Raw genomic sequence first — 22,019 nt, 5'->3', positions numbered from 1 at the left:
GAAGCAATTATATTCCAAAAAAAAAAAAAAAAAAGAAATACTACAAAATGCTTAAGGGTGTAATGACGCACATGCCTCCTGCCAGCTGATGGCAACATGAGGGGCTTTCCTGAGACTGGGTGGGTCTCTCCATCGGGGAAGTAACTTTCACCAAGGATGAGGTCTGAGCGCTGCAGGGAGGGCTCTCATTTTCCTGGTGGTGTTCCAGCCTCTGCTTGGAGACCTGAGGTTCTCTGGCAGGTTCAACAGGTGTCTGGCTTTCCCTCCCCACTTCACGCTCAGCCCTGAAAAGTCTTTTACAGAAACACCACAGCAGCTTGAGACCTGTCTTGTCTGACTACTCAGGTTCCACTTCTTTGGAGCCCTCTGTGCACAGACCAATTTTGTTAAAAAGAGGCTTTGGTTCCCAGAGGAATCTTTAAACAATGTATCTGTATCATTAGTATTCTAAATAGTGGCGCTCCCAGGAGGCCTCTCTGCCAGTTTGATTTGCAGACAGGGGGCGGTGAGAGCGTTTGAATGGAATGAAAATGGTGCCACTCAGAGTCACAGAGGGATTGTCGTTCGAGTGGAAGAGAACAGTAGCCTGGGGCACAGTGGAGTCAGATTTAAAATAGGAAGTTTCCCAGGCTTCACAGGAGGGGAAATGAATCCAGATCTCCGACCTGCAAGGGTTCAGCTTTGTCAGAGGCTCTGTGGGGCCCTTGGAGGCAGAGGGTGAGCCATCTTGGGGAAAGCGCAGGAGGACGGAGTGTGTCCCCAAGGCAGGAACTCTGAGTGCAGAAGGACAATGGTGACAGGGAGCTGAACAGCTGGGGAACAGCTCAATGGAGTGGGTAAACAGTTTATTCCTCTCCAGTGGTCACGTACCGATGTGAGAGTAGGACCATAAAGAAGGCTGAGCCCTGAAGAATTGATGCTTTTGAACTGTGATGTTGGAGAAGACTCGTGAGAGTCCCTTGGGCAGCAAGGAGATTAAAACAGTCAATCCTCAAGGAAATCAGTCCTGAATATACATTTGAAGGACTGAAGCTGAAACTCAAATACTTTTGGCCACCTGGTGAGAAGAGCCAACTCATTGGAAAATACCCTGATGCTGGGAAAGATTGAGGGCAGGAAGAGAAGGGGGTGACAGAGGATGAGATGGTTTTATGGTCTCACTGACTCAATGGACATGAGTTTGAGCAACTCTGGGAGATGGTGAAGGACAGGAAAGCCTGGTGTGCTGCAGTCCATGGGGTTGCAAAGAGTCAGACGCAACTTAGTGACTGAACAACAAACTTTGATTGAGAGTAGATAGAGAGACACTGGATTTGTGTTTTTGTTTATAGCAGAGTCAGGGACCCTGCCAAGAGGTGGCTGGGTTTGTCCAGATGCAGAGAATGACCATATTCTTGATTGGAACCATGCCAGTGGTGTAGGGGGATGGGGCAAATAAAGTGATTCCTGAGACAGTTGAAAGAGAGAGAGAATTTCATGACTTATTAGTAAGTGGGATGAAGGAGTGGGAGGAATAAACTCCACTCCCTAATTTGAACAGTTAACATAATTTATAATCTAGGAACAATTTCAGAACTGAAATTTTACCTATTTTAAAAATTAGGTAGATGCTGCTGGGCCTTAATGATCACTCTGAGTTAGAGAAAGAGGGAATGTGATCTATTTCTAATTAACTAGGAAGATACTCTGCACTTTTATGGACACCCCAGCCAATCCTAGTATTGATACTCCATGCACAGCATCATTCCTGATGTTAAGCTCTCATAGTACAGTTTTCATTTGTTTAATTTTCTCCTGTTTATGTACAGGAGTGGCTAATCAGCATCTTGACTTTGGAGGTGTCATTCTGGGTCAACATCATGGTCCTTTGCAGATTTCTGATGACCCCAAAGGCTATACTGTGGAAGACTATAGATATTGCTTTGAAGACCCTAATGATAAAATATTAGGGGCATGTCCTGGACACTCCTAACTTCCATTTAACAACTTATTTAGAATACTGCATTTTTCTCATTATCTAACATGTTTATACTCTGGCATCTTTTTGTAGAGCATGAAAGTTAGGGAAGGAGTTTCTTAGGTCTGTTGCTTACCATGAAAAGTGAATGAAGGGAACAAAAATGGATGGGGTGGGTAGGGAGGTGGCAGAGGGGTTCAGGGTGAGGGGGTGACACATGTGTGCCTATGGCCAGTTTATGTTGAAGTATGGCAAAAAGCATCACAATATTGTCAAGTAATTATGCTCTAATTACAATAAGCAAATTAATTTTTTAAAAAAGCTAATTAACAAAAGAAGAAGTCTTTTGTCTGAAATGTTTTCAAAGTAGTTCAACCTTGCCTGTATGCTCAGTCGCTCAGTTGTGTTTGACTCTGTGACCCCATGGACTGTAGCCCACCAGGCTCCTCTGTGCATAGGATTTCCCAGGCAAGAATACTGGAGTGGGTTGCCATTCCCTTTTGCAGGGGATCTTCCCAAACCAGGGATTGAACCCACATCTCCCACATCTCCTGCATTGGCAGATGAATTCTTTACCACTGAGCCCAAGTCCAATTCATTCTTACTTTGTTAAAGGGAATTCAAATTTAAACAATGTTGTATGATTTTTACACATGACTTTAAAAATAATTTTAAAAATAAGATTGTCTGATTCCAGGAAAAGTGCTACAAAATGGATACATTTCTGATTTGAATATAAAATTCTATAAGCTTATGGAAAGTAATTTGTTAATGACCATCATATGAATATTGCTTGATTTTTCTTGGGGTGTACTGATTCAGCACATTTAAACCTACCATTCTATTATACATTGTTGTAGTGCGGGAAGAGCTTCCTTTTTTTAGCTTTTACGTTCCCCACTGGGCCTGGCATAGTATCTTGAACATAGGAAAGATCAAAATGTCAGTTAAATAAGTTTAAACTCAAAGAATACAAACGGTCATCATTCTCAATATCAAAATGAGAATTTTTTAGAGGGTATAGCATTTGAGGTTAAGTCTGTAGTGTCACCAAGACAAATCAACAATCAGCTTACATCAAAATTTCATTCTGAGCTTAATTTTATTTGATATTTTTCCTTAGAAAAATGAGCTAAATTAATTCCACTTAATTGAATGTTTTTGTTACTTTTCTCCTGACTGAGATTTTTACCATAGTATTTCTAAAGTGTCCTCCATGATTAATAACAAATCATGGAGGAAATTTTAATTTATAATGCTTTAATTTCTAATATTCTGTCACCATTAATTCTTCATCTGAGCTCTCTTAAATTATTCACAGATAGACTTTACATCTTTGAAGACACTTTATAATTTTTTTTTTTGTCAAATTCTGCTGCTAAGTCGCTTCAGTCATGTCCAACTCTGTGTGACCCCGTAGATGGCAGCCCACCAGGCTCCCCCATCCCTGGGATTCTTTAGGCAAGAACACTGGAGTGGGTTGCCATTTCCTTCTCCAATGCATGAAAGTGAAAAGTGAAAGTGAAGTCGCTCAGTCATGTCCGACTCTTAGTGACCCCATGGACTGCAGCCCACCAGGCTCCTTCATCTATGGGATTTTCCAGGCAAGATTACTGGAGTGGGTTGCCTTTTCCTTTTCCAGGGGATCTTCCTGACCCTTGAGCTGAACCTGGGTCTCCTGCATAGCAGGTGGACAATAGGACATGGCAACCCACCCCAGTATTGTTGCCTGGAGAATCCCTTGGACAGAGGAGGCTGGTGGGCTACAGTCCATAGGGTCATGCAGAGTTGGACACAACTGAAGCAACTTAGCATGAACATACTTCAATAAATGTTATAAAAAATTAAAAACAGTGCTGATTGAAAGATAATTGATAAAATGAAGGGGCTTTGTAACTGGTTCATCAGCTAACAGCCAAAGACACTAATTTGAGTGGATATAGTTGGAGAGGGTTTGCTATTGTTAATTTACTCACTGCTGCTGCTGCTGCTAAGTCGCTTCAGTCATGTCCGACTCTGTGCGACTCCGTAGACGGCAGCCCACCAGGCTCCCCCGTCCCTGGGATTCTCCAGGCAAGAACACTGGAGTGGGTTGCCATTTCCTTCTTCAATGCATGCAAGTGAAAAGTGAAAGTGAAGCTGCTCAGTCATGCGAGACTCTTTGTGACCCCATGGACTGCAGCCCACCAGACTCCTCTGTCCATGGGATTTTCCAGGCAAGAGTACTGGAGTGGGTGCCATTGCCTTCTCTGCATATAGAATAAGAGATGTGAGTGACTTGAAAATACTGAAGATAATATTTTCTTAAAATTTCTTAAAAATAAGAAAGTACTTTGACCTCTAACATTTAAAAAATTTCCACAGAAGCAAGCACATTTCCATGCTGCTGCAATCCTCTGAATTAGCTAGGGTGAGTTTTCTATTTTATTGATGTTGAGCAAGTAAAATGGCTTGTTCAGGTTTGCTTGGAAATTGAAATTCAAAGAATAGAAAACTACTTTGAGTCCTGATCTAGTTCTCGTTCCATGATATTATACATTTTACCTTTTTCATAGTAATAATAACTATGAGTAATAAACATACATCCTGTACCAGTTCAGTTGTGACTGCATCCTGACCGCAGTAATTACAGAGCATATGGAACAGAGAGTTCTGGGAGGTGGCTGTGGGTGTATGACCTCCAGTGCGCCAGTTCCCGTGGTGTATATACCTGCGGCAGGACTGACTTCAAGCTACCGTTGTGACACCGCAGAGTAGAGGCTTGTGACTGTGCACACACGATGCTCACACCAGCAGAGGCGTGTGTGTGTCTGCCCTACAGGACACGGACATATATGAGTACATGCAAAGCGTGCACACAAAGAGAGAAGCTGTCTTTCGGGAAGGGAGCCGATCACAGGGTGGGCATCCTTGATGGGAGGAGAGTTGCACCCCGATCCAGTGGTGCAGCCGTCACAGGGAACGGGAACACTGGGGTCAGAGAGCTGGGCACAGACAGGAGAGACTGGTCCTGTTACTAGGATTCCATACTCCCCTGATACTTACTTTATTGGCAGATAATTGAGAATCAAAATGGTATCTATTCAGTGTGCAATGTGATGATCTTATATGGTCACCTAACACAGTTGTCTGAATTTTTTTTTTTTTTTTTTGGTTTTCTGTAAGAATGCTTCAGATCTGCTTCTGTAGCACATTTCAAATATGTTGGGTTGGCCAGAAAGTTCATTCAGGTTTGTCCATAGGGTGTTACAGGAAAATTCAAGTGAACCTTTTGGTCAACCAATACAATATAGTATTGTTAGCCATAATTACAGTTTGTACTTTTATCAGAAAGTATTCTCCTTCTAACTGAAAGCTTATACTCCATTTCCCCCACATCCAAGCCCTCGGCAACCACCATTCTACTTTGCCTCTTTTGAGTTTGACTTCATTATTATTATTGTTGTTATTTAAAATTTCACATATAAGTGAGGCCACGTACTATATGTCTTTCTCTCTCTGGCTGATTTTACCTAGCATAGTACCCTCAAGACCCATCCTTGTTGTCACGAATGGCAGGATTTCCTCCTTTCTTATGACTGACTCGTATGCATTGTTTATGTGTATTGAATCTTTTCTATACATTCCCCTATCGACGGGCACTTGGGTTGTTTCTGTTATCTTAGCTATTGTGGATCATGCTTGAATGAACATGGGGATGCATACATCTTTGAGTTGGTGTTTTCATTTTCTTCAGATAAAGATCAAAAGTGGAATGGCTGGATCATATGGTAGTTGTATTTTTAGTTCTCTGAGGAACCTTCATACTGTTCTCCACAGTGGCTGCCCCAACTTGCATTCCCACCACAAGTGTAGGAGGGTTCCCTTTTCTCCACACCCTCACCCACACTTGTCACCTCCTGTCATTTTGGTAAAAGCCATGCTAACAGGTATGAAGCAATATCTCACAGAGGTGCATTTTTGTTTAGGAGATATCTGCTGAGGAATTAGGCATCATCCCTCCATAAACATTATGGGCAGGATATTTAGAAAATGGGAAATTCTGGGTTGTCCAGAAGGTGAGCTTTCAATTCTTTGAGAGGAGGATCAATCCATCCAGAAGGCGTTGATTTCTTCCTCCTCTTAAGAAGAGAGCATTTGAGGCTGAAGGGTGAGTGTCATAATGGTCCCATGCCTGCATTCCTTATTCTGAGGACAGTCTATCCAGTCAGCAGCATTGGCTAGGGTGGGATAAGACCTGCCCCTCAAGGTCACTGTGAGATTAACCCTGCACCAGAAATATTCAATGCAGAGTGCCCATCACAGCGAAGAGCACAGCACATCGTTCATACTGTTGCAGAATTCTAATCAGAACTTCTAGGAGATATTTTCCCCCAATGATGGTAAATGTCAAAATTCAACTCATTCTCAATATCCTCAACTTATTCCCATAGTTTCTCACTTTGGACTGCAGAAAGGAATCCATTGCCAAATCCATTAAAACAGAAACATTGCAAACTTGAGCAAAATCATGGAATCACATAAGCTGCCTCTCTGTTAATAATTTAGTACAAATCTAAATGTATTAGCTAGTCCTAAGACAGTTTGCCCTGTGCATTATTTATGGGGGCTTTCCCCTTTGGCAGACTACTACGTCATATTAATTTTTCATCAGGTCATGAAATTTTGTAAGTAATTCTCAAAGTCTGGTGAATGAAAAGAGAATTATCTCCAGGAAACATTATTACAATGCATCCTGTTTCTGGGAACACATTTACCATCCATTCTAAATACCAAAATAATTTTAAGAAGGATAGTTACGACAGATCATATATCCACTTTCTTTGAGTAAACATTGTTGTTGTTCAGCTGCTCAGTCATGTCTGACTCCTTTTTACCCCATGGACTGCAGCACACCAGGCTTCTCTGTCCTTCACTATCTCCTGGCGTTTGCTCAAACTCATGTCCATTGAGTCAGTAATGCCATCCAACCATCTCATCCTCTCTTCTCCTCCTGCCCTCAATCTTTCCCAGCATCAAGGTCTTTTCCAGTGACTTGGCTCTTTGCATCCAGTGGCCAAGGTATTGGAGCTTCAGCATAAATTTAGAGCTTATTGATAGATGTAAATCCCACATTTTCTGCCTTTAAAAAGGCAGCAGAGAGCAGAATATTTATAATTCTGATGCTAGCTTGCACTTTGGTGTCTTCCTCAGGGCTTTCCCCCAGCCCAGAGGAGAAATGGAAACTGATGATCTCTGCAATCTGCCAAGTGTTAAAACTATTTTCTCCAAAATGCAGTCAGAAATTATCTTAGCATTAAAATGTATCTGTTGGCAGGATCATAAAAGGTAAAGTTTAGTCACTTCAAGGCGTGATTAACAAGGTCAACTCTCCATTCGCTGGAAGGCACCACTCAGGCTGACTCACAGAGCATCTCTTATCAAACATGGCAGATGCACGTTTCACGTTCAAGGTCTTGGGAGTTGTGTGTGTATGTGTGTTTGTGTGCGTATGAGTGTTTGTGTTTTAGTTAGACTAAAAGCAAAACTCTGTGAAATACAGATCTCTGTTTAAAATATCTAAGATTAAGGTATAATATAAGTAAGTACTAGGGATTAATGAACAGCAGGATAACTGTATCATCATCTAGGAAAGTTGTTAACAGAATAAAACCCTAAGAGTGCTCATCTCAAGGAAACAGTTTTTTCTTATTATTATTTCAGCATCAGCTGATGGATGTTAGCTAAACCTACTACTCTAATCCCTTCACGTGCTTGTGTCCATGCTCAGTCATGTCTGACTCTGTGATCCCAGGGACTGTAGCCTGTCAGGCTCCTCTATTCATGGGATTTCCCAGGTGAGAATACATGGAACAGGTTGCCATGCCCTCCTCCAGGGGATTCCCTGACTCACTTACTGAACCTGCATCTTACTTTTTTTAATTAAGTAATTTATTTTAATTGGAGGCCAATTACTTTATAGCATTTAGTGGTTGTCCCAGGGCACTGGCCCTGAGCGCCCTGTCTCATGCATCAGACCTGGACTAGTGGTCTATTTCATATATGGTAATATACATGTTTCAATGCTGTTTTCTCAAGTCATCCCACCCTCACATTCTCCCACAGAGTCCAAAAGTCTGTTCTTTATGTCTGTGTCTTTTTTGCTGTCTTGAATATAGGGTCATTGTTATCATCTTTCTAAATTCCATATATATGTGTTAATATACTGTATTGGTGTTTTTCTTTCTGTTACTTCATTCTGTATAATAGGCTCCTGTGTCATCCACCTCACTAGAACTGATTCAAATGCATTCTTTTTAATAGCTGAGTAATATTCCATTGTGTATCTGTACCACAGCTTTCTTATCCATTCATCTGCTGATGGACATGTAGGTTGCTTCCGTGTCCTAGCTATTGTAAACAGTGTTGCAATGAACATTGGTGTACATGTGTCTCTTTCAAATTCTGGTTTCCTTGGTGTGTATGCCCAGCAGTGGGATTGCTAGGCCGTATGGCAGTTCTATTTCCAATTTTTAAAGGAATCTCCACACTGTTCTCCATAGTGGCTGTACTAGTTTGCATTCCCACCAACAGTGTAAGAGGGTTCCCTTTTCTCCACACTCTCTCCAGCATTTATTGCTTGTAGACTTTTGGATCGCAGCCATTCTGACTGGCGAGAGATGGTACCTCATTGTGGTTTTGATTTGCACTTCTGATAATGAGTGATGTTGAGCATCTTTTCATGTGTTTGTTAGTCATCTGTATGTCTTCTTTGGAGAAATGTCAGTTTAGTTCTTGGCCCATTTTGTGATTCGGTCATTTATTTTTCTGGGATTGAGCTGCATGAGCTGCTTGTATATTTTTGAGATTAGTTTTTTGTCAGTTGTTTCATTTGCTATTATTTTCTCCCATTCTGAAGGCTGTCTTTTCACCTTGCATATAGTTTCCTTCATTGTTCAAAAGCTTTTAAGTTTAATTAGGTCCAATTTGTTTATTTTTGCTTTTATTTCCATTACTCTGGGAGGTGGGTCACAGAGGATCCTGCTGTGATTTATGTCAGAGACTGTTTTGCCTATGTTTTCCTCTAGGGGTTTTACAGTTTCTGGTATTACATTTAGATCTTTAATCCATTTTGAGTTTATTTTTGTGTATGGTGTTAGAAAGTTGAACCTGCATCTCCTGCATTGGCAGAGGGTTCTTTTTAACCACTGAGCCACCTAGGATCAATATATATAAATCAAACCACCATGTTGTACACTTTAAACTTATACAATGATGTATATCAACTGCTTCTCATTAAACCTCCAAAGATATTTTAAAAGCAGAAAAGAATCAACAGAACCAAGAAAAATAAAAGGAGTTTATATTTCAGTCGATTCTGGCTTGATAGAAAAAATTCTTACATTCATTGAGTTTTTTTATTGTTATTGTTTACTCGCTAAGTCATGTCTGATCTTTTGCAACCCTGTAGACTGTAGCCCACCAGGCTCTTCTGTCCATGGGATTTCCCAGGCAAGAATATTGAAGTGGGTTGCCATTTCCTTCTCTAGGAGATCTTCCTGACCCTGGGATCAAACTTGCGTCTCCTGCGTTAGCAGCTGCGTTCTTTACTGCAGAGCCACCAGGGAAGCCCATGTGTTGAATTATAGTCAACAAAACTGGCTTTATGCAGTATAGAATTTGTCATTTATTTACTGGCTTCATCACACTGGACTGATCCTCACTCTTCTCAGAGCCATAGCCCCTTACCTGGAAAAGGAGTACTGTGATGTTACCTGCACCATGGAGCTGATGATAACATGCCAATATGAAATTCTTATAAGAACCAGTTATATTATTATTTTTTTATTATGTATATAGGGTTGAAAGTGAAGGAAGCACAAATAATATTATCTTGACCACAAAGGGGAAAAGCCCAGAATCAAACAAAATATAGATGATTTAAAGTGCATTGAAAAATGCATATGCAGCTGGATCCTTTGAAGAAAAAAATTCATTTCTAGAGGGACATAGAAACTCAAAGGATAGCACAGAATGATGTGTCCTCTTTCTGTATCAGTTGGTCAGGACTTCAGCGCAAAAATTTTTAATCAGTTAAAAGAAGAGTAAGAATATATATTATTCACTTCTAGTTTTTGCAGGTCTTCTCTAGAGAAATTAGCTTGTGCACCATATTTTATTAAAACTATCATTTAGGTAACTTGCTTTCCTCCTTCACATCTAATGAATATGTTGCCAGAATATCATCTTTGCATGTATATTCTTTTGGAGAAAACAGTGTGGCAGAACAGGTCTCTGCAGCAGGTCAGGGCATGGCTTCTCGTGCTTGGGTGTGCATTCCCACCTAGTTAAAATGAAGACTCCAGTCTAGTTGGTTTGTGGTGGGACTTAAGTATCCACTCAGGCTGTGTGATGCTGTAGGACCACGCTGGAGGAGGGAGGGACCTGGGTGGACAGGACCCGGAGGGTCTATCCATCCATGCATCCTCACTCAGAGGAGGCAGCTGGTGCACTGTGTAGGCTGGCAGGCTAGTGGATGGGGCAGTGGGTACCTGCGATCAGGGGGGCATGATGACCTCCTCTCAGTTCCCCTCGAGGTGAGGACTGATTTGCTCATGGAAATTTTATCTCCACAGGATCATGTCTGACATGTGTGCATGCTCAGTCACTTCAGTCATGTCCAACTTTTTGTGAGCCTATGGACTGTAGCCCACCAGGCTCCTCTGTCCATTGGATTCTACAGGTAAGAATACTGGAATGGGTTGCCATGCCTTCCTCCAGGGGATCTTCCCGACCTAGGGATTGAGTCCATGTCTTTTGTCTCCTGCATTGGCAAGAGGGTTCTTTACCACTAGCACCACTGGGAAGCCACTTATATCTTACTTTAAAGTGAAAGTGCTAGTTGCTCAGTCATGTCTGACTCTTTGCGACACCATGGACCACAGCCTACCAGACTCCTCTCTCTATGGGAGTCTCCAGACCAAGAATACAGAGTGGGTTGCCAATTCCCTTCCCCAGGGAATCTTCTGAACCCAGGGATTGAACTCAGGTCTCCCAAATTGCAGGCAGGTTCTTTATCATCTGAGCCACCTACCAGACATATCTGACATGAGATGGTATAATCATCATGAATATCAGTCAGGCTTGTCCCATGGAGTAAGTTGATGTCATCTCCTTGGGGAAACCTTAGCAAGGATAGCGCTGTGTTTACTGACTCTGCCAGATGGCAAGGAGCATCTGAGCCTCCCAAGGCAGATTACCTGTTGATTGCCTGTACCTGGGACTGGCCTGGAGCCAAGGGGTGGAGACAAGATATGAGGACAGAAGTAGACTCCCCACCCCAACCCCAGTCCCCTGTTCTTTTACAGGCCATGAAATCTGCTGGTTATCTTTTAAAAAAACTTGCCTGGCTAAGTTTGAGCAAACTGTGGGAGACGGTGAAGGACAGGGAAGCCTGGCATGCTGCAGTCCATGGAGTTGCAGAGAGTCGGACACAACTGAGCAGCTAAACAACAACCACAAAGTTAAAAAACACTTTATGTCATTGTAGGCTCAGAAATAGAATTTAATCTCACCTAGTATTTTAAGATATGAAGCAGTGGAGGGGGCGGTCGGATGATTGGTGGATGAGAAGCTGACAAAAGAATTGGTCTGAATCCTCCTGCCAGTGCAGGAGACACAGGTCTAATTCCCAGTTCAGTAGGATCCCACATGCTGCAGAGCCACTAAGCTTGTGAAAATGAAAGTGCTAGTCACTCAGTCCTGTCCAACTCTTTATGAGCTCATGAGACCCACCAGGCTCCTTTGTCCATGACATTCTCTGGGCAAGAATACTGGAGTGGGTAGCCACTCCCTTCTCCAGGGTATCTTCCCAACCCAGGGATTGAACCCGGGTCTCCTGCATTGCCAGCAGATTCTTTACCATCTGTGCACCACAACTACTGTGCCTGTGCCCTAGAGCCTGGGAGCTGCAACTACTGAAGCCTGTTGGCCCTAGAGCCAGAGCTCTGCAACAAGAGAAGCCCCCGCAACGAGAAGCCCACACACCACAACTAAAGAGTAGCCCCCTGCTTGCTGCTACTGGAGGAAAACCTGCTCATCAATGAAGATCCAGCACAACCGAAAATAAACAAATACATAAAGAAACAAATACTTAAAAAAAAAAGAGTCGTCCTGAGAACTGTAGGAAGGTGGCTGAGAAGACTTTTCAGTCCCTTATTTTGGACCATGAGGCTTTCTGCACAGCACAGCTAAGAGTTACAGACTCTGCTCTTTGTTTTAGCTCCTTTGCTCCTCATTCCAATGTTGTCCTTTCTTTGTGCCTTTGGATTGTTGCTGTTCAGTCACTCACTTGTGTCCGACTCTTTGCGACCCCATGGATGGCAGCACACCAGACTTCCCTGTCCTTTACTGCCTCCCAGAGTTTGCTCAAACTCGTGTCCATTGAGTTGGTGATGCCCATCCAAACATCTCATCCTCTGTCACCTGCTTCTCCTCCCGTCCTCAATCTTTTCAGCATCAGGGTCTTTTCCAAAGAGTCAGCTCTTTGGGTTAAGTTGCCATAACAGATGTTTCTATAAGAGTGAATAAACTGGTGAATGCACAAAGAGACTGGGACTAAATGAAATGGGACTACATTTTCTAAAAAGCTGTCTTGAGTGCTGTCTTGGCACAAGCTCTGATTTTAGCCATTGAGACATTGTAATCGAGTAGAAATACCCATGAAAAACAAGTGAGCAAATACCAATGATTAGTTATATTTTAAACTGATGAACAAACTGTACTAAAGGACTTGCTTTGCTATTTCATTACCTGGGTTTTTCAAAACTACACCTATGTGAATCTTGTTAAATTTTTTTTTTCCATTTCTGTCCTCCTATTTTCTCCACTTTTCTGCCCCTTGTGCTTTCCCATAGCATGTTCACCTTTACATCTGAAACTTTTGAGAATGCAGTTGTGGACTGCTCACTATATGTTCAAGACAATATCTTCAGTGCTATAGGAGGTAAAAATTTTGTCAGGGAGACACACTTATAGAGATAAATACTATCTTAATGAATTAGCACTGGAAGGACTGATGCTGAAGCTGAAACTCCAATACTTTGGCCACCTCATGTGAGGAGGTGGCTTCTCTTGTTGGGGTGCGTGGACTCTAGGGCACAGGTTCAACAGTTGCAGTGCACGGGCTAGCTGCTCCGTGGCATGTGGGATCCTCCCAGTTCAGGGATCAAACCCACATCTTCTGCATTGGCAGGTGGATTCTTTACCACTGAGCCACCAGGGAAGCCCCACACACAGATTTCTGTGTGAATGGAACTTTTCATTTTTCTGGGACAAATGCCCAGAAGTACAATTGCTAGATTGTTAGGGTAAATGCATGCTTAGTTTTGTAAGAAACACCAAATTACTTTCTCATGCCTATTGGCAACATATGTGTGATCCAGTTTCTTTGCATCCTCACCAGCAATTGATGTTATCACTATTTTTTATTTCAGCAATTTTGATACAGGTCATCATAGAATTTTAATGCCAGTAAATATAAACTTACAACATAATTTTAATGACTATCTCATGTTCTGTTTTCCATGGAAAGTAGCATTCCTTTAATAAGTTTCAAATTGAAGGGAATTCAGGTTTTTTCCACTGTTATAAAGAACAGTCTAATAAGCATAAATCTACTTTCATGTGTCTGGTTATGTTACTGAATCAGATCCTAGGATGTGGAAAGCTGATGTGTTCTTTTTTTAGGGCTTTTTATATCCCAGAATTTGATTTGGGAGTTAGAGGCTTGGGTTTAGAAATTGATTTTATCAACAATACCTCTATAGTCTTAGGCATGCTGTTTAATTTCTCTGGATTTGATTACTTCATGTGTAAAAAGGGGATTTTTTTTTGTCTCATAAGATTGCTTAAAGTGCTAGTTATAATATTTTGTATAAGATAACACTCAAGAATCTTCAGTTCAGGTCACTCATGTCTGACTCTTTGCAACCCCATGGACTGCAGCAGGCCAGGCCTCCCTGTCCATCATCAACTCCTGGAGCTTGCTCAAACTCATTTCCATCGAGTCAATGATGCCATCCAACCATCTCATCCTCTGCCGTCCCCTTCTCCCGCCTTCAATCTTTCCCAGCATGAGGGTCTTTTCCATTGAGTCAGTTCTCATCAGGTGGCCAAAGTATTGGAGTTTTAGCTTCAGCATCAGTCCTTCCAATGAATATTCAGGACTGATTTCCTTCAAGATAGACAAGTTTGATCTCCTTGCAGTCCCAGGGACTCTCAAGCATCTTCTCCAACACCATAGTTCAAAAGTATCAATTCTTTAGCATTCAGCTTTCTTTATAGTCCAACTCTCATATCCATACATGACTACTGGAAAAACCATAGCTTTGACTAGGCAAAACTTTGTTGGCAAAGTTATATCTCTCCTTTTTAATACGCTCTCTAGGTTGGTCATAGTTTTTCTTCTAAGGAGGAAGTGTCTTTTAATTTCACTTCCACTGTATAATCATAAGGGATTTGATTTAGGTCATACCTGAATGCTCTAGTGGTTTTCCCTACTTTCTTCAATTTAAGTCTGAATTTGGCAATAAGGAGTTCATGATCTGAGCCACGGTCAGCTCCTGGTCTTGTTTTAGCTGACTGTATAGAGCTTCTCCATCTTTGGCTGCAAAGAATATAATCAATCTGATTTTGGTATTGACCATCTGGTGATGTTCATGTATAGAGTCTTCTCTTGTGTTGTTAGAAGAGTGTGTTTGCTATGACCAGTGCATTTTCTTGGCAAAACTCTGTTAGTCTTTGCCCTGCTTCATTTTGTATTCCAAGGCCAGATTTTCCTGTTACTCCAGGTATCTCTTGACTTCCTACTTTTGCATTCCAGTCCCATATAATGGAAAGGACATCTTTTTTGGTGTTAGTTCTAGAAACTCTTGTAGGTCGTCACAGAACCTACAAGTTCAACTTCAGCTTCTTCAGCATTACTGGTTGGAGCATACACTTGGATTACTGTCATATTGAATGGTTTGCCTTGGAAATGGACATAGATCATTCTGTCATTTTTGAATACTGCAAAAATCTTATGAATGCTCATTAAATACAAGGTCTTCCTAGACTGAACTTCACACAGTGCTTTGAACAGAGTAGATGAAAGTACACTCAGAGTTTATTACACTCTGACAAGTGTGTTGGGCATCGGCATACTGAGAAAAATCTTAGAGTCAGCAGTAAAAATCCTCAACATGCGAGCCCCACAGTGGAGTCTCTAGCAGGGGTAGATGAGGAGAGGATGGGGGAGTATCAGCCCTGAGTGAGCTTCATCATTTAGAAATGTGATCCTCAGAATACACCCTCAACCTGGAGCTGTCTTCCTTATCCTGCTACTGCTACTGCTAAGTCACTTCAGTCATGTCCGACTCTGTGCAATCTCATAGACGGCAGCCCACCAGGCTCCCCCATCCCTGGGATTCTCCAGGCAAGAACACTGGAGTGGGTTGCCATTTCCTTCTCCAATGCAGGAAAGTGAAAAGTGAAAAGTGAAAGTGAAGTCGCTAAATTGTGTCTGACTCTTACCGACCCCACGAACTACAGCCTACCAGGCTCCTCTGTCCATGGGATTTTCCAGGCAAGAGTACTGGAGTGGGGTGCCATCACCTTCTCCACTTCGTTATCCTAAACACCTGCAAAAGAGCAAGTAGAGCCCTGCAGTACTTAAAATACAAGAAGCTTTTTCCGAAAATGAGTCTGGCATCAGAAGATGCAAAATTTTCTAACTTTAAGTTGAAGTGGTGTTTGAGTGGCTAAATGTATGGAAGTTACAGAAAGTCAGAAACTGAAAACGCTTGACACCTTGTTAAGAATTTAAAATATGGTAGAATGTGGAGAAGGAAATGGCAACCCACTTGGGTAGTCTTGCCCGTGCTCTAGACCCCGGGAGCCACATCTACTAAGCCCACGTGCTTAGAGTCTGTGCTCCTGCAACAAGAGAAGCAATGGCAGTGAGAAGCCCACACACCTCAACGAGAGGGTAGTTCTTGCTTGCCACAACTGGAGAAAAAGCCCACGAAGCAATGAAGACCCAGCTCAGAAAAAAATAAAAATTTTAAAAAGCTACGTAAGTATGATTTAATTTAAAAATGAATGAATGCAAATTGTTTTTCAAGGGTCAGTGTAAGAAGGGTTTTGAGTTCGGAGAGTTAAATGAAATATACCCTACACAGTTTGACACATTGGTTTCAACAAGGGACATCCTCATGTTGGCTGCAAACGTTTCCAGTGGCCAAAGTTTTTCAATGTTGCCTAACGGGGACATGATGGATCATTTTCCGTCACCAAGTAAAGCACGCGCAAAGAAACGAGAATGAAGTCTTCTCATCTCTGGGATCTGATCTCTGCCGAGCAATGAGGATGTGATCGGGACACACATTATGATGAGCCGAGAAACAACAGCGCCCCCTGGAGGACAGGGCGGAGGCCACAGCCTCACTGTGGGTCCTGTCTGGCTCTGATCGTGTTTGATGTTTGGCTGGATTAGGTCTCTTTCTTTGGCTAGAATCTCTCCACACATACCTCCATTTCTCACTGAAGCTGAGCTCCTGAGAGGAAGAAGTATAGGAAACAGGCCCTTGGTCCTGTTTCACACTCTAGGGAACTAGTTTTCTCTTTGAGGCTTATTTCTTCCCACTGTAGAATAGGTTTGCATGTTGCATGTGTGGTAAGTCCCACTCTTCAGTCACGTCCCACTCTTTGTGGCCCCATGAACTGCAGCCTGCCAGGCTCCTCTGTCCATGGGGATTCTCCAGGCAAGAATACTGGAATGGGCTGCCATGCCCTTTTCCAGGGATCAAACCTGTTTGTTTTATGTCTTGTGCATTGGCATGCGGGTTCTGTACCACTAGTGCCACATGGGAAGCCCAGAATGGGTTAGATATACCTATCATATCGGTAGGAGTTTTAAGAATTAAAGGCAGGGCTTCCCTGGTGGTCCAGTGGTTAAGACTGCCTTCCAACACAGGGATACTGATTCAGTCTCTGGTTGGGGTGCTACGATCCCACATGCCTCATGGCCAAAAGCAAAACATGAAATATTATAAGAAGCAATATTGTAACAAATTCAATAAAGATTTAAAAAAATAGTTCATGTAAAAGAATCTTTAAAAAACAAAAACCAGAGTAGTCTTTAAAAAAAAAATTAAAGGTAACATAATGTATATCAACTTTATTGTAAAAGAGGCTCAAATATTTTTCTCTAATTTCCTTCTCTTATCTCTCTTTTTTAAAAAGACCTTTTTTTGTCTGTGAATTATTTTTAAAGACTTTTTATTGAATTTGTTCATTTCTTCTGTTTTATTATTATTATTATTTTTTGCGGGGGGAGGCTACGAAGCACATGGAATCTTAGCTCCCTGACTGGAGAGCAAACCCACACTCCCTGGAAGGGATGTCTTAGCCACTGGACCACCAGGTAAGTTTGTCCTTCTCTTAGCTCTTGGGCAACACATTCAGGCAGGATATCAAACTAAAATCTCTATCTGCAGAACTTCATGGAATTGACCAGGTTAAAGGGATTTTAAATGTCACCAAAGCCATTGATAAAGGCGCTTCCACACGGGGAGAAAGCACTGGCCCTGTGTCACTCATTGCACGCGTAGTTGGTACCTGCTAGCACATCCCAGCTTCACTGGCCCAAAACAGTACAGTCAGACCTAGCAGTAAAATGCAGGACACAGCACTTGGAACACATTTACACTGCAAAAGTATTTGTTTATCTAAAATTCAAATTTAACTGCTCTCCTCTAACCTAAATTCCTTATATGAATACTGAAAACTCTAGCCCCAATTCCTTTACAAAATCTCTTCTAGACATGTGGCTGTTTATAATCGGATCCTTGATTTCACTCTTGCATATTCTATCACCTGGATTTTGTGTGTGTTACATTCCATTGGTTTCTTGTACATGATGCCAATTTCTACACAGAATTTGCCACGTAAAAATAATGAAATAAATTCTATATTCTCAAAAAATGCTAAGATTACTATTCTTGTAAAGCTGCATTTATAGCATCTAAAATTAGATCTCAATTTGGTTTTTGTTTCATTATCCTAAATCATAAAATAGACTAATTCCGTCAGTCAATAGTCTACATACTATCTGTTCATGTTTTATCTCTCTAGCTTGGTTATTATCTACCTGGTTATGGATTCTATACATCTTCTTTTTTTAAAAAATACTTACTTGTCTGTGCGGGGTCTTAGTTACGGTGTGTGGGACCTAGTTGCCTGACCAGGGATTGGAACTACAACGCTTGCATCGGGAGTGCAGAGTCTTAGCCACTGGACCACCACAGAAGTCTCTGGATTCTCTACCTCTGTTTCCCAAATGTTGAGTTTCCTCCCTTTCCTCACACAAACTTTGTTTGTTCTGAGAGTTCTAATTTTGTAAAATTGAATCTTTCCCAATCTTTTCCCTCCAGGGCATAAAAACAGGGGAAGCTCTACTGGGGAAATGTACTGAAGCATGAAGAGAGACATGCTCTGTGCCGGAGAGCCGCCAGGTTAGAGTCCCCCCGAGGTGAGTAGAGGATATCGTATCAGAAGGGCTCGGTGATCCACAGGTACTCTCCCTCCAAGGCCAGTGTGGTCTCATGGGAAGGATACGTGCCATCCAAACCTTTACATTCCAGTCCTTGTCCCAAAACCTGAGAGTTATGTGCTCTTGTGACAATTACTTGATACCCTGAATCTCACTCTTCTCAACTGTGACATAGGAATAATAATATACCCACAAATAACTGTGCTAAGAAATACAATGACAGTCAGGAAAATGATTTATACACTATAAAGTATTGTACCAATGCTTCTGCTAATTCGCTTCAGTTGTGTCCGACTCTGTGCGACCCCATAGGTGGCGGCCCACCAGGCTCCCCTGTCCCTGGGATTCTCCAGGCAAGAACACTGGAGTGGGTTGCCATTTCCTTCTCCAATGCATGAAAGTGAAAAGTGAAAGTGAAGTCGCTCAGTCATGTCCAACTCTTCGAGACCCCATGGTCTGCAGTCTACCAGGCTCCTCCGTCCATGGGATGTTCCAGGCAAGAGTACTGGAGTGGGGTGCCATTGCCTTCTCCATTTGTACCAATATAAGCTATTAATTTTGCTATTTTAATTATCATTCATTATTTATAGGATATTGTTCAAAGCTTATAGATACAAATACTTTTGTGTAATATATGTATGTATATATTTTTTGGGGGGGGGCACTTCCCAAATGACTCAGCAGGTAAAGAATCCACCTGCAATGCAGAAGACACAGGGGACTTTGGTTTGATCTCTGGGTGGGGAAGATACTCTGGAGGAGGAAATGGCAACGCACCTCAGTACTCTTGCCTAAAGAATCTATGGACAGAGGAGCCTGGGTAGGCTACAGTCCATAGAGTCACAAAGAATCAGACATGACTGAAGCTACTGAGCACACCTGTCTATTATATGTACTAAACAGCATTTGCCTTAAGACACTGAAATATATCATTCACTATTAAAAAAAAAAACTTTTTATTTTGTATTGGAGTATAGTCACTTAACAATGCTGTGGTAGTTTCAGATGAACAGCGAAGACAGTCAGTCATATATATATTGTATCCATTCTCCCCCAAACTCCCCTCCCCTCCAGGTTGCCACATAGCATTGGACAGAGTTCCCTGTGCTGAAAAGTAGGTCCTTGCTGGTTATCCACTTTAAATATAGCAGTGTGTACATGTTGATCCCAGACTTCACTACTTGTTTTTAATTCATCTTGATTAAAGTGATCTAAAACATGTCATAGAGTGGAAATCCATTAGATCAGTACAATCTGGTCTTTCCGAGAAAGTGAAATAACAAAAGTAAGAATACTACAAAGGATCCCAGAGACTTCAAGAACTTTGGTTTTCTCTTTTAATATAAAAAAGAATAAGCAAAAGAAGTTTGCGTTATTTGCCAGGCATTAAAAATCTATTCATGCTGCTTGATTTTCTGCCATTACCTTTCAAGACCTGCCCTGAGGAAGCCAAGGCTCCGTTCAGAGCCTAGAGATACAGACACATTCAGACACACAGGTGTCTCCAATCAGAAGAGACACTGGCTGAGGTGGGATTGAGGCTAGAGTTTCTGTCAGGAAGATGTCTGCTCCTCCGTGGCCTCTCTCATCCTGCTGTTGCCTCTGTCTGGAAGCGCCCCGCCAGGGCTGATTAGAATTCTGCAGTGAGATGCTTGTGCCCCTCTAGAATCTTTGTCTCAGCTGATTAGTGTTCAGGTAACCCCTGCATTCCTCAGGGAATCACACATTTCAATCCATGCCAGACATAAGATATCTGTTTTGACAGTCTTTGATTGTACTTAAGTAGTGCAGGTTTTAAATAATCAAAGAGGGCTTATATGATCAAGTCTAAGGTCTCAGAAGTGCTTTTCTGTCAATAAGGAGGAGAAGAAGTTTTCTGAAAAAATAGAATAATAAAATTACAGATAACATGGAGCTGCCTAGACTCAAGCACTCAGTGTACAGAGGGAAAAGGGAAAACAGGACAAAAGATGATAAAGAGGTTCGATGCAGGATACAGGAAGCTTGGGGCTGGTGCACTGGGATGACCCAGAGGGATGGTATGGGGAGGGAGGTGGGAGGAGGTTCAGGATGGGGAACACGTGTACACCTGTGGTGGATGCATGTTGATGTATGGCAAAACCAATACAATATTGTAAAGTAAAAAATAATAATAATAAAATTTAAAACAAAAAAGGAAAAAAAAAGAGTCTTGCCTAAATTCACGTCTGGTTAAAAACTCGTATTTTGATCTCTTAAATCTCGATGAATTTTTCTTTCCAGTACAGCTTTTAACACTTTTAAATTCCTTCCTCCTGCACTTCCTCTCTCTCTTTCTTACTTTCTTTCACTGTTACTAATTTTTTAAAGTTTTTTTGATGTGGACCATTTTAAAAGTTTTTATTGACTTTGTTACAATATTGCTTCTGTTGTTTATGTTCGTTTTTTTTTTTTTTGGCAGAGAGACATGTGGGATCTTAGCTCAAGGACCAGGGCTCAAACTCACACCCCCTGCACTGGAAGGCAAAGTCTTAACTACTGGACCCCCAGGGAAGTCCCTCTATTACTATTTTTGTTATGATTACTTTGTACTTTAGCTTAATAAAGCATAGACTTGAGGTCAGGTTGGCTTTGTTCATATTCTGACTCTTCCATTTATTACCTGTGGAATCCTAGGTAAGCTGTGTAGTTTCTCTGTAATTCAGTTTTCAGCTCTAAAAAGGAGAAAATAATACTATTCATCTCATAGGAATAATAAAGATTAAATGAGCAAAGAGTGAAACATATGTAAAGACTCTTTCCTGAGCCTAGCTCAAAAATATTTGCCGTTATTATTATGAATCCACTTTAATTAGTACAGATTTTAAGAATTAAATTAATAAACTTAAACTATGCTAAGTGATTCTTTGATCTTACCTATTATGATGATTAAAAAGTCAATACATAGTTAAAATGGGAAAATATAACTAGATGAGAATTATCAGAACTAAGCTTCAAAGATGGCCCTAAGCAGTGAAAATGAGAAAGTAATCATATTAATAGATAGTTGTGTTTGAGGAAAACCCAAGAAAAAAATAAATTATTGGGAGAAGATATAAGACCCTGATGCTGGGAAAGATTGAGGGCAGGAGGAGAAGAGGGCAGCAGAGGATGAGATGGTTGCATCATCAACTCAATGGACATTGAGTTTCAGCGAGCTCTGGGAGACAGTGAAGGGCAGGGAAGCCTGGTGTGCTGCTGTCTATGGCTTTACAAAGAGTTGGACATGACTGAGTGGCTGAACAACAGCAACAACAATAGAAGTCATATACGTTTTTTCAAGAGAAGTGGTGTACCATATTCAAATAGATTTGAATCTTGTATCTTCCACTTAAAAATTGTGTAATCTTGGGCAAAGTCCTTAACTCTGTGTGTTGGTTTTCTTGTTTCACCCAGCTTTACTAAGGTATAATTGACAAATGAAAATGGTATATATTTAGGTGTATAACATGATGATTTGATGTATGTATACAT

General features: G+C 41.5%; 1 long non-coding RNA gene across 1 annotated transcript in view; it reads left to right on the top strand.

Moving 5' to 3' along the window:
* LOC147366558 (uncharacterized) overlaps positions 1-21,130 on the top strand; it is a 357,719-nt gene extending 336,589 nt beyond the window's left edge. The window contains exons 4-6 of the long non-coding RNA XR_015169363.1: positions 10,573-10,679; positions 18,409-18,506; positions 20,968-21,130. This is a non-coding gene — a long non-coding RNA (uncharacterized LOC147366558). The remainder of the gene's footprint in view (positions 1-10,572; positions 10,680-18,408; positions 18,507-20,967) is intronic.
* Positions 21,131-22,019: the final 889 nt, after the last annotated feature.

The sequence above is a fragment of the Bos grunniens genome, chromosome 8 (genome assembly GCF_055505025.1).
Source record: "Bos grunniens cultivar Pamir isolate PY7600 chromosome 8, Bosgru_T2T1.0, whole genome shotgun sequence".
NCBI lineage: Eukaryota > Metazoa > Chordata > Mammalia > Artiodactyla > Bovidae > Bos > Bos grunniens.
This window is presented reverse-complemented; position numbering and strand designations above follow the sequence as displayed.